At 50.4% G+C, this 6,000-nt stretch overlaps 1 protein-coding gene across 1 annotated transcript in view; it reads left to right on the top strand.

Moving 5' to 3' along the window:
- The first annotated feature begins 633 nt into the window (after positions 1–633).
- PTCH1 (patched 1) overlaps positions 634–6,000 on the top strand; it is a 62,262-nt gene continuing 56,895 nt past the window's right edge. Inside the window, exon 1 of the mRNA XM_039910778.1 lies at positions 634–737. The gene's annotated coding sequence lies outside the window, so the exon portion shown is untranslated. The remainder of the gene's footprint in view (positions 738–6,000) is intronic.

The raw sequence follows: 6,000 nt of genomic DNA, 5'->3' as shown, positions 1-6,000 counted from the left end.
GGGGAGGAAGAAAGGGGTGCAGGATCAAAGGGGAAGGAAAGAGGGGGTGCGGGGCTACAGGGGGAGGAAGAAGGAGGAGGAGGAGTGGGCTTGAAGGGGAAGAAAAGAAGGGGTGCAGGACCGCTGGGGGGGAGAAAGGGGGTGGGATTGTGGGAGGAAGGAAAGAAGGGGGGCGGGATTGCAGGGGGAAGAAAAAAGGGGTGCGGGGGTGCAGGATCAAAGGGGAAGGAAAGAGGGGGTGTGGGCCTGCAGGGGGAAAAGGGGGTGCAGGGGAGGAGGAGGGGGTGCAGGATCAAAGGGGAGGGAAAGAGGGGTGCAGGGCTGCAGGGGGAAAAAGGGGGTGCAGCGTTGCAGGAGGAGGGGGTGCGGGGCTGCGGGGGGAAGGAAAGAGGGGGTGTGGGCCTGCAGGGGGAAAGAGGGGGTGCAGGATCAAAGGGGAAGGAAAGAGGGGTGCGGGGCTGCAGGGGGAAAAAAGGGGTGGCTTGTGGTAGGGGGGTGAGGAAAAGGGGGTGCAGGAGTGTTGAGAGAAGGCGCGACCCCCTCCCCCCTTCTCGGCACCCGATGTAGCCTTGGGGACCAAGGGAGGAGGGGGGGGGGGGAGGAGGGGAGGAGGACCCCCCGAAACCCACCCCCAGGGGAGACGGGGGGCGGGGGGCGCGGGAGCGGGAGGGGACCCCGATTACCAGCTGCGGCCCACCTACTGCAACGCCGCCCTCGCCTTGGAACAGATTTCCAAGGTGAAATAAGAATACTCTTGGTGCTAATCATGATCCCGAGGGTGAGGAGGAGGACCGTGGCCCGCGCTTAAGCGCCGCACTCTGGGCCAAGCGCTCCGCTGAGCCCTGGGGACGGTGGGGATGGCGTGGGCCGATGAGAAGAGGAATCGGAGTTGGGCTACGGGTTATTAATAATGACAGTAATAGCGATGAGGGTTGAGCGCCGTCCCGAGCGCCGGATGACGGGGATGGAGTGGGCTGATGATGAGAATCATCATAACCGTGATACGTGTTATTATTAATGACGATGATGGTAATAATGATGACGGTCTGGGCGAAGCGCTTCACTCTGGGCCGAGCGCTGTCCTGAGCGCGGGATGATGGGGATGGTATTGGCTGCTGATAATAATATTAGTCGTGTGTGTTATTAATAATGACGACGATGATGATGGTGCTGGTTAAGCACCCAATATGGGCCGAGCACTGTTCTAAGCGCTGGATGATGGGGCCGGTATGTGTTATTAATAACAATGATGGTAATAATGAGGAGGAGGATGGTGTCGGTTAAGCGCCTACTACGGGCCGTGCGCTGTTCTGAGCGCCGCTGGATGAGGGGGATGGTATGGGCTGTTGATGATGATAATAATATTAGTTGTTGTACGTGTTGTTGTTAATAATGATAGTAATAATGATGATGGTCTTGGTTGAGCGCTTCACTGTGGGCCAAGGACTGTTCTGAGCTCTGGATGATTGGGATAGTGTGGGCTGCTGATAATAATAATGTTAGTTGTTGTATGTGTTATTAATAGTAATGATAATGATGATGATGATGGCGTCGGTTGAGCGCTTACTATGGGCCGAGCACTGTCCTGAGCGCTGGATGATGGGGATGGCGTGTGTTATTAAGAATAATAGTAATAATGAGGAGGAGGATGGTCTTGGTTAAGCGCTCACTGTGGGCCGAGCACTGTTTTGAGCGCTGGCGATGGGGAATGGTATGTGTTATTGATAATGATAGTAATAATGATGAGGAGGATGGTGTTGGTTAAGCGCTTACTATGGGCCAAGCACTGTCCTAAGCGCTGGATGATGGGGATGGAATGGGCTGCGGATAATAATGATATTAGTTGTTGTATGTGTTATCAATGATGATGATGATGATGGTGTTGGTTAAGCGTTTCCTATGAGCCGAGCACTGTTCTAAGCTCTGGATGATGGGGATGGTATTGGCTGCTGATAATAATAATAATATTAGTTGTGGTATGTGTTATTAATAATAATGATGATGATGATGATGATGATGACATTTGTTAAGCCCTTACTATGTGCCAAGCACCATTCTAAGCGTTGGGGGAGACACAGGGTCATCAGGTTGTCCCCCGTGGGGCTCCCGGTCCCCATCCCCGTTGGACAGAGGAGGCCACTGAGGCACCGAGAAGTGAAGTGACTTGCCCAAAGTCACACAGCCGACAAGTGGCGGAGCCGGGATTTGAACCCATGACCTCTGACTCCCAAGCCCGGCCTCTTTCCAATGAGCCACGCTGCTTCTCTTATGAAGAATAATAATAATATTTGTTAAACCCTTACCATGTGCCGAGCACTGTTCTAAGCCCTGGGGGAGATCCGAGGTCATCGGGTGGTCCCCCGGGGGGGTCCCGGGCTTCACCCCCGTTTGACAGAGGGGGATGTGGAGGGGAGCGTGCGTGTAGCGGAGCGTGTTTCGCCCCGGCGTGTTGGGAGAGAGTGGATGGGTGAGTTGTGGGGTGTGTGATTGTCTCCGGCCCGTCCGCGGCCAGGTCGACTTATACGTCGGGTCCGGAGCGCAGGGCTGTGGATTTGTGTAGCTCCCCCGAAGCGGGGCGTGTGAATCTGTGGCCTAGAGCGAGGATTTCTACCGTTTATAATAATAATAATAATAATAAGGTTGGTATTTGTTAAGCGCTTACTCTGTGCCGAGCACTGTTCTAAGCGCGGCGGGGGGGGGAGACAGGGTCATCGGGTCGTCCCACGGGAGGCTCACAGTTAATCCCCATTTTACGGATGAGGGAACTGAGGCACCGAGAAGTGAAGTGACTCGCCCACGGTCACACAGCTGACAAGTGGCAGAACCGGGATTCATAATATCCGGGGCCTAGAGTGAGAATTTCTACAGTTTATCCATGGCAAAGTGTATTTATTCACCATATCCGTGGCCCAAGAGTGAGATTTTAGGCAATTCACCCATTGCAGTGGGCATTTATGCAATGTATCCATGGCCTAGAAGGTGATTTATATAATTTTTCCATTGCAGTTTGTATTTATTCATAATAACCAGGGCCTAGAATGTGAATTTCTATAGTTATCCACTGCAAAGTGTATTTATTCCCAATATCCAGGGCCTAGAGTGAGAATTGATGCAGCTCACCCATGGCCAGGTGTATTTATTCCCAATATCCAGCGCCTAGAGTGAGAATTGATGCAGCTCACCCGTGGCCAGGTGTATTTATTCACAATGTCCATGGCCTAGAATGTGAATGTATATAGTTCTTCCGTTGCGGTGTGTATTTATTCGTCATGTCTGGGGCCTAGAGTGAGAATTTCTAGAGTTCATCCATGGCAAAGTGAATTTGTTCACAATATCCGTGGCCTAAAGTGAGAATTTATGCAATTCACCCACTGCAATGGGTATTTATGCAATGTATCCGTGGCCTAGAACGTGATTTATATAGTTTTTCCGTTGCAGTGTGTATTTATTTGTATTATCCAGGCCTAGAGTGAGAATTTCTATAGTTTATCCACTGCAAAGTGTATTTATTCCCAATATCCAGGGCCTAGAGTGAGAATTTATGCAGCTCATCTGTGGCCAAGGGTATTTATTCCCAATATCCAGGGCCTAGAGTGAGAATTTATGCAGTTCACCCATGGCCAGGTGTATTTATTCACAATATCCGTGGCCAAGAATGTGAATGTGTATAGTTCTTCCTTTGCAGCGTGTATTTATTCGTCATATCCGGGGCCTAGAGTGAGAATTTCTAGAGTTTATCCATGGCAAAGTGTATTTATTCACAATATCCTTGGCCTAGAGTGAGAATTTATACAGTTGACCCACGGTAAATTGTGTTTATATAATGTATCCACGGCCTAGAACCTGAATTTCTATAGTTTATCCATTGCAAAGTGTATTTATTCCCAATATCCAGGGCCTAGAGTGGGAATTTATGCAGCTCATCCATAGCCAGGTGTATTTATTCCCAATATCCAGGACCTAGAGTGAGAATTTATGCAGTTCACCCATTGCAATGGGTATTTATGTAATGTATCCATTGCAGAGTGTATTTATTCCCCCTATCCATTGTATACAGGGGGAATTTCTGAATTTATACAGTTGATCCATTGCAGTGTATATTTACACAATCTATCCATGGCCCGGAGTGTGAATTTAAATCGTTTATCCACCGCAGTGTGTATTTATTCATAATATCCAGGGCCTAGAATGTGAATTTCTATAGTTTATCCACTGCAAAGTGTATTTATTCCCAATATCCAGGGCCTAGAGTGAGAATTTATGCAGCTCATCTGTGGCCAAATGTATTTATTCCCAATATCCAGGGCCTAGAGTGAGAATTTATGCAGGCTACCCATGGCCAGATGTATTTATTCCCCATATCCAGGGCCTAGAGTGTGAATTTACATAGTTCTCCCATCGCAATATTTGTTTATACAACATATCCATTGCAGAGTGTATTTATCCCCCGTATCCACTGTATACAGGGGGAATTTCTGAATTTATACAGTTGATCCATTACAGTGTATATTTACACAATCTATCCATGGCCCGGAGTGTGAATTTAAATCATTTATCCACCGCAGTGTGTATTTATTCATAATATCCAGGGCCTGGAATGGGAATTTCTATAGTTTATCCATGGCAAAGTGTATTTATTCCCAATATCCAGGGCCTAGAGTGAGAATTTATGCAGTTCACCCGTGGCCAAGTGCATTCATTTCCAATATCTGTGGCCTAGAGTGAAAATTTATATAGTTCTTCCATCGCAATATTTGTTTATACAACCTATCCATTGCAGAGTGTACTACGAGCTGATAATCAAGAGGGAGAGACAATCAGTCAATCAAGAATATGTATTGAGCGCTTGCCGTGTGCAGAGCCCTGTACTGAGCGCTTGGGAGAGTCCAGTACAACATAAACAGACACATTCCCTGCCCACAATGAGCTCGCAGTCAAGAGGGAAAGTCAGTCAGTAGGTCGATTGTATTTATTGAGAGCTTCCTGTGTGCAGAAGACTGTATTAAGCGCTTGGGAGAGTCCGATACAACATAAAGAGACACATTCCCTGCCCACGACGAGCTCAAATCAAGAGGGACAGTCCGTCGATCGCATTTACTGAGCGCTTCCTGTGTGCGGAGGACTGTATCTGTTGCCGACTTGTTCATTCCAAGCGCTTAGTCCAGTGCTCCGCACATAGTAAGCGCTCAATAAATGCTATTGAATGAATGAATACTAAGCGCTCGGAAGGGTCCGATACCACATAAAGAGACACATTCCCTGCCCACAACGAGCTCACATCAAGAGGGACAGTCAGTCGATCGCATTTATTGAGCCCTTAATGGGTGCGGGGGACTGTACTAAGCGCTTGGGAGAGTCCGACACAGCCATAAACAGACACATTCCCCGCCCACCTTCAAGAGGCGCGGCGTAGCGGGTCGGGGCCCCGGCCTGGGAGTCGGGAGGTCCTGGGTTCTAATCCCCGCCGCGCCTCGTCTGCTGCGTGACCTTGGGCCGGTCACTTCTCGTCTCCGGGCGCACGGGGGGGGGGGGGGGGGGGACTTTGCATTCATTCAGTGGTATTTATCGAGCGCTTACTATGTGCAGAGCACTGCCCTAAGCGCTTGGAACGGACACTCGTAGAGACCCAGCCCTGCCCATCGACGGGCTCCCAGTCTAATAATGTCGGTATCTGCTGAGCGCTTCCTATGTGCCGAGCACTGTTCTAAGCGCTGGGGGAGATCCGGGGCCGTCCCCCGTGAGGATCCCGGTCTTCATCCCCATTTGACAGACGAGGGAAACTGAGGCCCGGAGACGTGCGGACGGGTGGCGGGGCCGGGGTCGGAACCCACGACCGCTCTGACGGTCTAACTGTCTCCGTCCCCGGCGCTCAGAACGGTGCCCGGCAGGTAGTAAGCGGGTAGAGAAGCGGCGTGGCTCGGCGGAAAGGGCCCGGGCTCGGGAGGCAGAGGTCATGAGCTCGAATCCCGGCTCCGCCACTCGGCAGCCGTGTGACTGCGG

The sequence above is a fragment of the Ornithorhynchus anatinus genome, chromosome X5 (assembly GCF_004115215.2).
Source record: "Ornithorhynchus anatinus isolate Pmale09 chromosome X5, mOrnAna1.pri.v4, whole genome shotgun sequence".
In the NCBI taxonomy this organism is placed as follows: Eukaryota; Metazoa; Chordata; class Mammalia; order Monotremata; family Ornithorhynchidae; genus Ornithorhynchus; species Ornithorhynchus anatinus.
Note: the sequence above shows the minus strand (reverse complement) of the source record. Positions and strands in the feature narration are given on the sequence as shown.